Raw genomic sequence first — 16143 nt, 5'->3', positions numbered from 1 at the left:
CTTTCCGGGTGTCACAAGTGGTTTTCCCTGAAAACTGGAACTAGAATTTATTGCACATATGTGAAACTCGATATTATTTCTTTTTATAAACATTATTTCCATCCATCATAATGAATTGAATCATCTGAGGTTGTGGTCGATGATGACAACTGACGATCGCCGCGTACGCAGATAATAAAGTGAAAGTATTGCAACTCTCCATAATGTAGAGCGTTTTCATTGACCCCTTCACCCGCTCCGGTAGCCGTGATCGTCTAGTGGTTAGGACCCTACGTTGTGGCCGTAGTAACCCAGGTTCGAATCCTGGTCACGGCAGCGAAAGCTGTCCCGGCGGAGCTTCTTTTTTGTTAATTTTAATGTAACACTCTATCTTATAAGTACAAAATACGTGTATTTTTTTATTTTTAAAAGTTTCCACTTCATTTGTATCATATTTTATTAACATTTCACGTAACGCATAATGAAATACCTTTTATTTTCACGAAATTAAAACAAATCTAACTTAATTACATGTAATTCATATGTTACTGTGATTTATTTGTCTTATTCTATCATGTAAGTGATAATTTTATATAGTTGAATAGACGTTTTATCAAAAAGGGACAATTTACATTGATTTCGGACCTTAATGCAAAATCCGCTACAGTCACTAGAAAATTTAAGTTTTTTTAAAAGGTAATTTCTTGTCAATACTAGCAAAGCTAGCTTCTCAACGATTTTCAACGAAAGCATCATTCCTTCGAAAGGTGTCCCTTGTGCCTGCGACGAAGCGGTTAGAAGGATGCTTCTTCCTCTCTTGCCTAATAAGTACCCCAGGGTATACTGGGTTCATTGAGAAAATCGCTACAGTAATGACACCTGTACGTCGGCTCTCGAATTACCCGACACAAATAACTCCCAAAAAAATATAACTGAATGGTACCTATAATTATGTGCTACTCACATTGGCGACTACTTCCTGAATATTACCCAAAATAATTCTATACATAGATGTCACTGGCAGGATATTAACATAAATAATTAAAACTGCAAAATTAAGAGCATAGCTAAACCGAAGCAAGTAATAAATACAATCCAGTAAATTGATTTTATCGTATTACAACCATTACATAGAAGTAGGTACCTACTCGTAATTACAAAATACACTTTAGAAAAGACGTGTGTCTGTCTATCCAAATATATTAATTTCGACTATTATTTGTATTGTTTCTCATATAATAAACTCTTTTCAAAGCCTAAACTTCATTTTACATACTTAAGTAAATCATTTTTGTATCTATCCGCCAATTTAGTCCTCTTCCAAAGGCTACCTCATAAAAAACAAAACCGTATTTAATAAACAATAATAAGTATTCACTTCTCTATACTAATATTATAAAGAGGAAATCTTTGTTTGTTTGTTAATGAATAGGCTCAAAAACTACTGGACCGATTTTAAAAATTGTTTCACCATTCAAAAGCTACATTATCCACGAGTAACATAGGCTATATTTTATATGAAATATATTTGATAAATAGATTTTGAGACGATACAAAGTTTGCCGGGTCAGCTAGTTTTACATATAGAGGAGGATTTTGTAAAGGATATCGAGGGGTAAACCATCGGTTTTACCTTAGTTAGGTTAACCTTAGTAGCCTTAATACATTCCTACATGTAATAATTCTTGGAATAATTTCATTCGCACCGAAGCAATTATTTAAATTAGTTCAATAGTAATTTTTACGTAACAAAGATAATTAGCGTTTATGATGTGTGTGTAAAATTGCTTAAGATTAAAAACAAACATATATACATGAAATTTAAAACTTAAATATTCCTCAATACCTAACTTATGTCATTACAAAATGCCACGCGTACTGTGCTTTACTGTGATGATAATCATCGCGCTCCAACAAACCAACGCTAGTAAGCGTAGCATCGCTTCGGGTCTAGTCCCGGTTATTGAACCAATGCAATATCTATCGATGATATCAAATGGATTGCCCAGCCGATTAACACAAATTATCAATGGAAAAACTGAAGAGTTTAACGTCATCCAATCCAAACCAATCCGATACCGAATCTATCGTTAATTTACGTTGATTTACAAAGGCAGTGTTAAAAGGAAACAAATTTAAATTTTGGTGTAATAAAATGTCCAACAAACACACTTTTCTTTTAATTTATTTTGGGTTTCGTGTAAATGTTTTAATTTAGATTTGTGCCGGTTTTATTTTATGTGTTAATATTGCTAAGTAAATATTGCTATATATTCTAGCACCACCTGAAGTATGTCAAGTGAGAGCGGGACCTAAGTACTGCCTCGTAGAGAACTCTGGTTATAGTCACGACATAAATATTATATTTTATTTACTTTTAAATCAATTTAACTATTTTTTAAGGTAATATTTTTTGTGTTGATTAGACAGACTTCTAAAAGATTTTGGTATTTAGGTATGTACCGCAACATTCTACATATTATGCATAGAAAATAGCTTTCATATCCATTGATGTGATAAGAAATAAATTATTACTTGCTATAACATTGAAGAAAAACATAGTGACGAAACCTGAACGCGTCAGAATTATGTTATAAGTTTTATAAGGTGTGTAAATTCTTGCGAGGCGGGGAGAGTAACCAGCGAACTTAATAAACACTGGAAAATATTTAAAAATTGAAGGTGGTAGAACCCTTTGTGGTTCGACTCCGGAGGCACCACCGCGACTCCTATTTCTACCTAATAACAGCGGTGCTAGGCGTGCTGTGTTCCGGTTTGGCAAGGGAGACAGACTTTTCCGAGGCATTCCAGCTTAGTCCTCAGGGGTAGCGGCGCATCTGTGGCCGACCTCAGGTAGGAATATCTAATCCTATCTGGGGTTGATTACAAATGTCTATGGGCGGCAGTAGCCACTTACCATCAGGTGGACTGCATGCTCGTCTGCTACTCTTATATTGTATACAAAAAAATTAAGCTTGCGAAATATAAATTAAAAAAGAAAATCAAATATATTCTTAGGTACGAAACCAATTGGGACGCAAGGGAATGTTACATGATGAAATGGTCCTCCAGTTGCCCAATCCCCGTGGGACTGAACAACTTCGAGGACTACGACACTTGTTACAGAAAATGCTCGGGATAGGCATAATTCAGCGCAAAGAGCTGACATGCAATAAAATAACAGATGTCAATTCAATTGAGCTTTTATTTTCAAATACCAATCACCATGCACTTTCCTTTATATAAAGGTCGGGAAAGAAAAAATAGTTCTTTTACTCTTTTGAGGAACTATAATTTCCCGATACTTTTTTGGAAATTTTATGGTTATTGTCAAATTGCCACGGCAAATATACATGAACATAATAAATAGAAACAGTGCAACATTGGGATAATTTAAAAGTAATTCATATTAAATTTATTTATTTATCATACTTGCGGTATGACGTAATTTTATGTAGCCTCTTACTAACCAGTCGTCTTTATGTTTGTTCTAGTTGTAATCCGATAAATAAGATAGTACCTTTTTAACCGCCAAATCCACATAAATAAAAATAATTAAAGTGTCTGTCCGTAGTTGCAAACTGTCGTTTACTAAAGATCACTTGAGTATTGGCACGATACCAAACATAAAATCACATATTTTATCTTCTGACTGCCCGTAAATCTAATCTAATTATCTTGGAAACGGCTGAAACAATTTAACAGGACTTCTCCCGATCCCGATTGTTCCGATGGACAAGCTAAAAAATAAAATCGGCTAGTTGCGAATCGGCTTTACGCACATTGTGCTATGCCATCGGTTCCCTTTCCCGTATCTGTGGTCCCAAATATTTTGCATTATATTATGATAGTGTTTACCAAAAAAATGTTTTCTCTAATTGTATCGGGGAGCGTAAATCCGACAGTCGCATATCAGTCGGAATCCACATCCTCCCAACAAAACGCAAGAGCTGCATCAAAAATGGGTGTGACAATGGTAAGTACCTCGCCAGTCGAACTATGTAGTATGACTTCCATTATTACACCGCATGAACAAAAAATGTCAAGGAAGTAGGTAGGTATATACGTAAGTACTTACTATAGGTACTCTAATATAGCAGAGTCTATGTATCTTGTAAGACTTGATCGTACATTAAATCGGAATGTTAAAATAAATATAGTTAGACGGATTTTATGTAAACTTTATATTATTTAAACTCGGGAAATATCTAGATATAACATTCTATAGAGCTATACCATCACACTATATCCCACTTGATAGTATTCTTTTCAGGATAACAAAAAAATCTAGGGTTGCTCCCAGTAAAATATGTTCTGAAAATAATGTAGGAGTATTACAAATACGTATTTTATGAATATGATTGTAGCCCAAAGGCTTAGATAGAAACAGCCTCGGGCAGTTGGAATGACAAATAAGATTTGAAAGAAGTTCGCTCGTGACCTCTGGGTAACATGTATTAGAAAAATGTAATTTTAGTAATGTGATCCGAACGAGATATGTTATGTATGTAAAATTGAAGGATAATATGGCAACTTATAAGTGATTTTCTTCCTACGATTTCTTACAGATGATATTTAAATAACGGGATTTTCGTTTAATATTGTTTTTATTCTATTGAAGGCGGAATCAAGCGTCCAAACCACCTGGTAACAACTCAACTGCCGCCCAAGGATATCAACTCTAGATTGGATTAGAGTCCTATTTGAAGTCAAAAAAATGCCCATAATTTTACTACTCGTGACTAACTTCGAGCCCCTTCAAGCATAATAAATATAATTCAAAAAACTAAAAAACACGCTTTTATGATAAAATCAACTAAAAGCTTTCGGTACTCTATTTCATTCTTTCATACATGCAGGGTAAGATAAGGATGTATGTTGATCTCTTTCTACTGAAAAACGGAGTTACTCACTGACAAACATACAAGTGAAGCTAATAAAGCGTGTATAAACAGCAGCGCTTAATATTGTTGTTATAACTTGTTAGGCAGAATATACATTCACGTACAGAAGGCGGTGTGGCGGTTGCCCCTGAGAGGTTGAACTGCAAAGGGCTCTATTATCTTTTAATTCTATATGTACCTACGAGAATGTAGCAAAATTTTGTTCACGTTAATTACAGAACACATGAGTATAATGGAAAATAATCATGGTTGCTTAAAAATTTGCACGTACATCGAGCAACTTGGAATATATTTTATATATGTATAGTTGTCGTAAGTTGTTGTAAGGTTAGCACTTGTTGCATTTCTTTACTAAAGAATACACGTAAAATTTTTAATTGATCAAAAATAAAATTACATTGTGAAATTTTTAATTGAAAAAGTGACGGAACATTTGCAACGATATTCATGCGTATAAATCAATTTAAGATAATTTAACATTATCCGATATATAAATAAACGTTAGTTTCATGTAAAATTTAATTATTGATAACCGTTATCGTTAAAATGTTGCGCATTACTTGCCTTATCTTTGTGGTAATGGTCTCGCTGCGTCTATCCGAGGCAAGTGAGTATTACTGACTTACATTTGTTGTATTATTTCTTTGGGCGAAATAAGAAAAACGAAATATACTAATGTAGAAATTGTTTCCTTCAATGACTGAAAATTTGAATTATTGTCATAAGAAACTATACAGGGTGAATTTTTAAAACGGGCCTTCAGGGCCAAATTCGAAACTATAAGGATTAGCGAAAAATGCTGAAAGGAGTTACGAGGCCGATTTTGATAAAAACTAAAACTGCATGATTAGTTTTTTAAAATATTTTTTTCCTTAGCCGGGAATCGAAAGAGTTCATTTTGAAAAAAATTACACCTCTATATTATTCCACTATCTGATAGTGTCGCTTATAAGGATCAAATTCTGGGAAGTAATGTTATGTGACAAATTATAGGAAAAGGAAAATTTTGAAGAAAATACGTATTGTTCCATACATTGGCATACTAATCCTTAAGGATTATACATAACAAATGATTTATGTATAATTCTTTAGAAACAGACATAAGTCATACCATTGAAGAATTTGTTGGTTAATCAACTAATTATTCGATGTTATGACTATGACATACGGCTTAGTATGAGAAAGTAATAGTTTGGCAAATAAGTTACCGCCGTTTTTAGGATTTATTTTTTAATGAAAATAGATAACTGATTAAATAGTAAATTCCTATTGTTTGTTGTTTACAACTTCATTTCAACGTTAAATATGATTGTCTATATCTCTTTTTTTAGTAATCACTTGGATTTGACTCTAAAAAGTAATTCTCGCAAATTGTCAACTTTACATCTGTATTAAATGAAACTCCGCCCATAGCAAGTAAATCTATTTTAATGGTCCTAAAAATAACCTTAGTTAAGTCGGACATAAAAAATATAAATTATTGGGAAACAAAACGTCCATTTCGAATGATTAGAAACATTGAGCCAAAAAAAATGTTTAAATTAATGAATGGCGGGAACTTAACTGCCAAATTAATATGAAAAAATATGTATTTTCTTAAAATTGAGGCTTTTCCTTTAGTTTGTCATTTATCATTACTTTCCAGATTTTGATCCTTATAAGCAACACTATCAGATAGTGGAATAATATAGAGGGTGCATTTTTTTTCAAAATGAACTCGTTCGATTCCCGGCTAGGGAAAAAGTTATTTTAAAAAAGTAATGATGCAGTTTTAGTTTTTATCAAAATCGGCCTCGTAACTCCTTTCAGCATTTTTCGTTTAGCCTTATAGTTTCGGATTTGGCCCTGAAGGCCCGTTTTAAAAATTCACCCTGTATATACAGGGTGAATTTTTCAAACGGGCCTTCAGGGCCAAATCCGAAGCTATAAGGATTAGCGAAAAATGCTCAAAGGTGTTATGAGGACGATTTTGATAAAAACTAAAACTGCGTCATTACTTTTTTTAAAATAACTTTTTCCCTAGCCGGGAATCGAACGAGTTCATTTAAAAAAAAATCACCTCTATATTATTCCACTAATTGATAGTGTTGCTTATAAGGATCAAAATCTGGGAAGTAATGATAAATGACAAACTAAAGGAAAAGCTTCAATTTTAAGAAAATACATATTTTTTCATATTAATTTGACAGTTAAGTTCCTGCCATTTATCAATTTAAACATTTCGCGTATTAACAATTTTTTTGGCTCAATGTTTCAAATCATTCGAAACGGACATTTTATTCCCCAAGAATTTATATTTTTATGCCCGAAAAATATATTTTAAACAACGAACGAGTTTGAGTTTTTATCAAAATCGGCCTCGTAACTCTTTTCAGCATTTTTCGCTAATCCTTATAGTTTCGGATTTGGCCCTGAAGGTCTATTTAAAAAATTCACCCTCTATATATTTTTAATACCTGCGTAACAGGTAGGTTATTTACTAAAATTAAAAAGAAAAACATAATAGATACGAATACATGCACTTTTTTTTATCGGAGAGTAATATGGCGCATGGTGGATTTCAACATATTTATGATATAAGGTACATTACCGCCCTTTTCAGCAATTTTAGTTTATGTATATAGGTATATGAGTTCATCGAACATATATTTTTTGGTTTTTATTTGTTTTTAGCGTCTGCGGAAGCATGTCAAACGGCAATAAAACACAATCATTGCGTCATAGAATATGCCTCAAAAGATCGGATAGCTCATACCGAGAAGTAAGTTATACTTTAACCATAATATAAAATTGACATCGCTGTAACTAATAGGATAATATATACTAGAAAATCTGGTGGCGTAGTTTATCCCTGTAGTTATGTCGATTAGTTTTGACAGTGCAGTGAAAGTTGTGAAAAATACACCCTCTATTCCACTTATATACTTGCCCGGTGACTTGTTTAATCTTTCATAGCTATTTTAATGTCGGTATGAAAATTATTTATTAGGATAACTTATTTGATTAAAGCATCCAAATTTTGTCATCCGCTCTATTACCATTACTAAATGGTGGCACCGCTCTATATGCATATTTAACGCTGAACACAGCTGTTATTAGAGAGAATTAAGAGTGGCGGTAGTGCCTCCGGAGTCCAATAACAAAGTTTTCTACCGTCTTCAAACTTACTTACTTATTTATTTATTTTCAGATACACATATAACACATTGTTTAGAAAGTGCACTGTTCTGCGATGGTCGACGGATTCTGAGCGTTGTCCACTACCCACAGGAGATGTGAACTTGTTCGATAACGAAGATACGTGTACACAAGAATGTAGTGGACATGCTTAGTATAATGTCATGAAATGTAATGTTATATGCCGTAATGATTTGTACAGTGTACAGTGCAAATTAGTACGGAGAATAGAATAACATGCCGTTTTGAATTATTATGTATCAAAATTGTATACCATTAACCACTATGTATTAGCACGTAACAATGATGTATTTCGCACGTTTCATTACTGCTAGATTGTCAGCTAAACATTACCTAATGTACATTGTAAATGATTATAAAAAGCGGTAATATTATGTAATTTTATTGATTAATAAAGGTTATTAATATTATTATTTAGTTTAACCTTGTATTTACCACGCATTGAAAAAAATGCGAGTAGATGTAGGTCCGTGCAGAATTCCTTCAAAATTTTATCCACGTACTTATTCCATTTCTTTTTTCTTAAAATTTGTTTTAACATTGCCTTGGTATAAAATGAATTGGTGGAATGACATCTTTAACAAGAGACGTGGACCCTTATGGATGCGTGAGGCACGGGAACGCGATAAATGGAAAAGTTTAGGAGAGGCCTACGCCAGTAGTAGGGATTCACCGGTTCTGGGGCACCGATTTTCCCCCTCCCCTCTCTATTCACCGGTTGTGGGGCACCGACTTTCCCCCCTCGCTTCCCCGTCCCCCCGCTGCCCTGTTTGCCACGATCGAGGGGCGAGCCCGGCTAAAAAAAAAAAAAAAAAAAAAAAAAAAAAAAAAAAAAAAAAAAGTTTGGTGTCAAAATGGGGGTTTCCGACCACGCCCGATCGATTGCACGCATTTATTTTACGCTATCTCCTTTGCTTACGAAGTTAGCTTTTATGAATAACGACCTCTAATTCATTATCTAATCACCTCCTTATCTCATTAAGCTCGCTATGTCCATATAACAATACGGACCTTACTTTTCTAATCACCACTCGCTGTCCTCACAACATAATAGGGTCATTATCACTGTGTCGTTAATGATGGGGGTATGCGCATGGTAATGCAATAAAAAAAACTTCGTATTGACATTGTTTATTATTTCCAAAACAACCTTTTGAACAATTGCGATACTACAATATCGTTTATCAATTTATCCTCACAAAACAGGCTTAAAAAATCTCTGAGTGTATTTCCATAATACATGTAATGCAAGTATGTAAGACTATATTCTCCACAAACTGAAGACCAATCAAGTTGTATTCTATATCTATTAAAATCCCAATGCTTTGCGTTCCTTCTGAAAAAGGCTTTGTGATGGCCTGTTGGTGGTCGGCCATATGAATCAAAATACCCACCGATGCCATTTCTGTCTATGTACATGCCTACCCAGTGAGAGCCTGGTTCACTGTCAGGGTCCAAATTACTTATCAAGTACATTGGAGTCTTAACGTATAGCGGTAATCGGTTTGCCGCATAGACATTGTTTTTCAAGCTACAATGAATTTTATTTAAATGCTTCTGAATCTCGATTGTATCCATTGTGCATGCCTACTTATCGATACCTCTGATAGGTACAATACACTATTTACAAATGCAGAGCAAAATTATCCAAACCTTATATTTAAAGGGATGCAATATGGTTTAACTCGAATGAAAGACTTCAAATAGGTATAATATATTACATTTATTAGGCTTTTACTTACATCTAAGTATATAAATTTATCTTAACTACTGTAGTCGACGGTTACATTTCGGTTCTTATCAATTTCAATAACGTTATCAAACTCTGCATACACTATACAATTAATAGTTTCGGTTAGAGTTGATTCAAACCGAACTTCTACCCTTACACTGCCATGCTTTATAAGATTCCAATGAGTCATGGAATTTGATGACAAATCAGGAGTTAGGTCAAACGCTAATAGGCAGTAACCTTTTGCATATTGCTCCCTAGATATTCCATTACCTTCATTTAGAAAATGTATACCAGTCCCCGAAAATAAAGTGTGATAGGCTGCAGTAAAAATATCATTCTCGAATGATGGTTGCAATGCTTTTGAAGGTATTTGTTGGCCATCAATATATAAACAAAATGTGTTCATAGCATAGTTTTCAAAATTGAATGGATTTTTAGTAAGACTTCCATTGAATGCTGTGTTGTTTACAAATCCAACTATACATCTTTTAGGTACTTGCCCCAGAAATTTTGCCATATTTTGCCTAATGGTATTGACACATTAGCTTGGGGTCATTACAAACTTAGATAACAACGGTGAAATATTGGTTTACTTGCAAATATGTTTAATGTAATTCTTTGAACTATATATTATCTTAATTGTGTTTATAAATGTGTATGTCTAGTTTATAATTGTTAGTTTGGTAATGTATTTCAATGTTTGTTCCTGTAAACCATTTCATGTATGTGTTCTAGTTTTAAGACAAATTATACTTGATTATTATAAATGTGTATTGTTCATTAAATTATGTTCATTGTTAAATAATACGTTGTGCAGTCAACTTGTTTTAAAAATGTTTCATTTCATTCATCCCTTTACTGCAATAGTTGCTGGTCCAAGTGGATGTGGAAAGTCACAATTCGTTACAAACTTCTTGAAATATGTAAAAGATATTTGTAGTACAAGTTTCGATCAAGTTACATGGTGTTTTGATGAAATGCAACCTTTATACAACTTGAAACTTGTTAATTACCATCAAGGTATGCCAGATCTTAGTATGTTTGATGGGAAAGGTCCCCAGCTTGTTATCATCGATGATCTTATGAGAGAATCGGATGGCCGCATCGTTGACATTTTTACAAAAGGAAGTCATCATAGAAATTTGAGTGTGTTTTATATAACTCAAAATTTGTTTCATCAAGGTAGAGGTCAGAGGGACATTTCCTTAAACTCGAGTTATATAATATATTTTAAAAATCCACGTGATAAAACACAGATTCGACACTTAGCGAGACAAGTATCACCTGAAAATACTAAATTCATGGAAGATTCTTATAAAGATGCAACGAAAGAACCTCATGGATATTTAATGATAGATTTAAAACAAAATACTAGTGATATATGTAGATTAAAAACAAAAATATTCCCTTCTGACTGTTACTGTACTGTATACTTACCTACAAAGGGGTTTAAATATGCAAAGCAACAAGAAATTTCCGTCATTTATTAATAATGTCTCGAACCTTGAAGACACATAAAAAGTTTTTAGAAGCTCTTCATATTCTTAAACCAAAATACCAAAAAGCACTCTTAAAATCCTGCAACGAACAAGAGATAAATTGTATTTGTGAATGTATCTATAACGTTTTACAAGGTAAAGTACAACTCCCAGAAAATGAGAAGAATAAATTAAAGAAATACAAACACTTACTTCGACAACTGGTGCGTAAAACTACAAACAAAGTCCGTAAAAATATTATAATTCAAAAAGGAGGATCATTTTTACCAATAATATTAGGTTCAGTTCTGAGTGCACTAGTAAATACCCTAACATGAACATGGAACACGCTAAGAAAATGTTACTTATAGATCCAGGTATAATAGAAAAAATTAATCAACAAACAATGTTAGACAGTCCCATGTCTAGACTGGATGCCGAAATGCAAAATATATTAAAAAGTAATATTGAAGATAGAGAAAAGTGTATTCTCTATTTACAAATTTTACAAAGGTACCTACACCATACTCAAGAAGACCGAAAACCTTATGAGTTACCTATTGTTACTTATTTTTCTGATGTTAATACTGGTGATACAGATAATATCAAAATGAAAATTGATAATAATAAACTGGAATTAGATACGAATAATAAATTTAATTTAAAGAAAGATTTTAGTGATATAAAACTACAGGAAGAAGCTAAGACTAATATAGTTGCTGAACAGACTCCAAAGCGAACAACAGTTGATATAAATGAACACGAAAAGGTTAACTCACCAACGTATACACCGAAACAAATATTGAGAGTGATACCTAAAACATATTTAAAGAAAGGTGAGCTGTTGCTAGGTCTCTTGTCTGATCACAAGGATAAAATTAATTGGGATGGCGAGGGTACTGTATTCATAGACAAAGTTAAAATTCCTGGAAGTAACATCATAGACTTGGTGAGTGATTTTATTAGACCAAGTAGAAAAATTGATCCAGTAGGATGGCAACAATTTGCAACTTTATTGAAAGATATCAATACACCAGTTACCTACCTTGGTAATACTAAAAGAACTGGCTTTATAACTCAGCTAATATTAGATGAGCATAAGAACTTTACACCTCGAAAAGATCCGAATTCAACACCAACTAGTACTGAAAGAGAAAAAGTAAAACCCAAGAAAAAATTAGTCTGGGAGAAATGGAGCCCTTATTAGAAATAAATAGTATTTATTATAACCCTTCTCATCCTGCTGCATTCGGTAGTATTAATAAATTAGCCAAAGCTATGAAAGGTAAAATGAAAAGAGAAGATGTAAAAGATTGGCTACGCTCACAAGAAACATACACATTACATAAACCTGTAACAAGAAGGTTTTCCCGTAACAAATACATACTGTCAAATTTCAATATTCTTTGGCAAGCGGATTTAAGTGATTTGAGAACATATTCTAAGTACAATGATGGATTTAACTTTATTCTTTGTGTAATTGATGTATTTAGCAAATATGCATTTGTAAGAGCTATGAAAAATAAAAATTCATTTAATATTAAAGAATGTTTTGAAAGTATTTTCATTGAAGCTAATGCAACACCCATACATATTCAGTCTGATAAGGGTACAGAATTTATTTCCAAAGATGTGCAAAGTTATTTAAAAAGTAAAAATATAAATTACTATACTACTAATAATCCCGATATTAAAGCAAGTATTGTTGAAAGATTTCAAAGAACCCTCAAAATGAAGATGTGGCGTTATTTTACACACAATAATACTTATAAATATATTGATGTTTTACAAGACTTGGTATATGCATATAATCATAGTTATCATTCAAGTATTAAAATGTGCCCCTGTGATGTTAACTCACATAATATTATGACTGTATGGAATAATTTATATGATAGAGATAAGAAACAAACAGAAGCAACAACACAATTACCTAACTTCCACATCGGTGACTATGTAAGAATAACCAAGTATAAGCATATATTTCAAAAAGGATATGAATCTAATTGGAGTGATGAAATATTTATTATATCCTCAATTATAGATCGGTCTCCATGGGTTGTATACACTTTGAAAGACTTACAAAATGAAACAATAAGTGGGACTTTCTATGAAAAGGAGTTACAAAAGGTATCTTATAATCCTACCTCAAGTTATAAAATAGATAAAATAATCAGTACGCGATATTCTGGTGTCAGAAAGCAAGTGTTGGTGAAGTGGAAAGGTTATCCAGATAAATTTAATAGCTGGGTGTTGGCCTCTGAATTAGAAAAAATATGATGAAAGAAAGTTTCTATTTAACATTGCTAAGTAACAGTTCTATGGAGTACTTTCCTGATAACAAAACAACGAAGTTTTCAACAAAATTACCAAAATCCTTAACGCTAGATGGGGAATGGTCAGTTGGAGTTGCCGAATTTCAATATCCATGTACCATGTTTACTGTACAAGAACATGAAAATATTATATATATTACAAAATCCATGACCATGCCAGGCGATCAAATACCATCCTTAGTATATTACAAGACTCATATTCCAGCGACGAATTATGACAACATAGATCATATTTTGGTAGCTTTAAATAATACAAAGGAAAATATAAAATTTCGTTATGATGAAGTATCAAAATTAGTTTGTGTTTCTGTTACCGATAAATCAATAAGATCAGTGAAGCTATCTCCTAAGCTGTCGTTTCAACTTGGGTTTGAACCTGACAGGAATCTCATTGAAAGAAACACAGGAAAGTGTCCTGCAAATTTACATTTAGGTCTACCATCACAATTATTTGTATATTGCGATATAGTTGAACCACAGATAGTAGGTGACGTCATGACTCCTTTACTAAGAATTATACCATTAGATCCAATGAAATATATTTATGGGGCGAATAAAATGCATGTTTTTTCACCTCCTCACTATTTACCAATCATGCGACGAGAATTTGACACTATTGAAATAGATATAAGGTCAACCACTGGTCAAAAGATACCATTTCAATTTGGAACTGTGTGTATCAAACTTCACTTTAAAAAACACAACAATGTTTTCTCATAATAATAATAATAATAATATGACTTGCCCCTACGAACATTATTATTCCCATCAAGCTGGTTCTGGTATTGGAGTAATATATAAAGGAGCCGCGTTTCAACGTGGTCATGGCATTGGCAGTTTTTTAGGAGGCTTGTTTAGATCAGTTTTACCTTTGCTTTCAAGGGGTGCTAGAGTTATAGGAAAAGAAGCACTAGGCGCTGGAGTTGGTATTTTGTCGGACTTAGTGAATGCACGACCCATGGAGGATTCAATAAAATCTCGCCTCAAGGACGCTAGTTCCAATTTAAAACGAAAAGTTGATGAAAAAATTGATAGAATAAACATGTCTGGATCGGGGTATATAACGAAGAGAAAGCGTCTTTCCTCACTCAGTGCACGCTCAGCTGCTAAAGTGAAAGCTATTAAAAAATTGGCAGTTTCTCGTGCCAACATAAAAGATATTTTTTCATAACTAATAAATTTAAGGAATTATGTCTTTCTTACATAGTCATTCTTGTGAATGTATAAAGTCTGAACTAGATTTATTTGCATTGCCATCAACACAAACAAGTATTGAAAATGGTATTTGGATTCATTACAAACCAATTTCGTCTCTTGCTGATGATGGACCAATAGAATTTCAAGTACCAGGATCTGGTGACGATTACCTAGATTTATCGCATACGTTAATACATATTAAAGCAAAGATAGTTAACCTAGATTCATCAAAAGTGAGCACACCCACAGTAATAGCACCAATAAATAACTGGTTACACTCACTATTCAGCCAGTTAGATGTATATTTAAATCAAAAACTTGTGTCACCACCTAATAATACATATGCTTACCGTGCTTATTTGGAAACTCTGCTGAACTACTCTCCTGCCGCAAAGAAATCTCATTTGACTTGTGGTCTTTGGTATGAAGATGCAGCTGGTCAAATGAACTCAACAGACAACACAAATCCTGGATTTCTGAAACGACAAAAACTAGCATCTGAAAGTAAAGAAATAGAAATGATTGGACATCTACATGGTGATATATTTAACCAAGAAAAGTTTTTAATTAATGGGGTTCAAATGAGTGTCAAATTAATTCGCTCAAGAGAATCGTTTAATCTGATGGGTTCTTCTACTGATATAAAATGTAAAGTATGCATTACGGATGCAACTCTTATTGTTCGTAGAGCACGAATAAATCCAACTGTACTCCTCGCACATCAAAAAGTCTTAGCCTCTACTACAGCAAAATATCCTATTACTCGAGCTGAAGTCAAAGTTTTAACTATACCATCAGGGGTTCAGGGAAAGACTCTTGACAACATTTTTCTGGGGCAAGTACCTAAAAGATGTATAGTTGGATTTGTAAACAACACAGCATTCAATGGAAGTCTTACTAAAAATCCATTCAATTTTGAAAACTATGCTATGAACACATTTTGTTTATATATTGATGGCCAACAAATACCTTCAAAAGCATTGCAACCATCATTCGAGAATGATATTTTTACTGCAGCCTATCACACTTTATTTTCGGGGACTGGTATACATTTTCTAAATGAAGGTAATGGAATATCTAGGGAGCAATATGCAAAAGGTTACTGCCTATTAGCGTTTGACCTAACTCCTGATTTGTCATCAAATTCCATGACTCATTGGAATCTTATAAAGCATGGCAGTGTAAGGGTAGAAGTTCGGTTTGAATCAACTCTAACCGAAACTATTAACTGTATAGTGTATGCAGAGTTTGATAACGTTATTGAAATTGATAAGAACCGAAATGTAACCGTCGACTACAGTAGTTAAGATAAATTT

At 33.2% G+C, this 16143-nt stretch overlaps 1 non-coding gene across 1 annotated transcript; it reads left to right on the top strand.

The window, feature by feature from the left end:
- Positions 1–243: 243 nt before the first annotated feature.
- On the top strand, positions 244–315 carry TRNAH-GUG (transfer RNA histidin (anticodon GUG)). The gene has a single exon. It is a non-coding gene; the product is annotated as a tRNA-His (tRNA).
- The last annotated feature ends 15828 nt before the right edge of the window (positions 316–16143 follow it).

The sequence above is a fragment of the Epargyreus clarus genome, unplaced genomic scaffold (assembly GCF_041222505.1).
Source record: "Epargyreus clarus isolate Ecla_fem2 unplaced genomic scaffold, WU_Ecla_fem_2.2 ptg000003l, whole genome shotgun sequence".
Lineage (NCBI taxonomy): Eukaryota > Metazoa > Arthropoda > Insecta > Lepidoptera > Hesperiidae > Epargyreus > Epargyreus clarus.
This window is presented reverse-complemented; position numbering and strand designations above follow the sequence as displayed.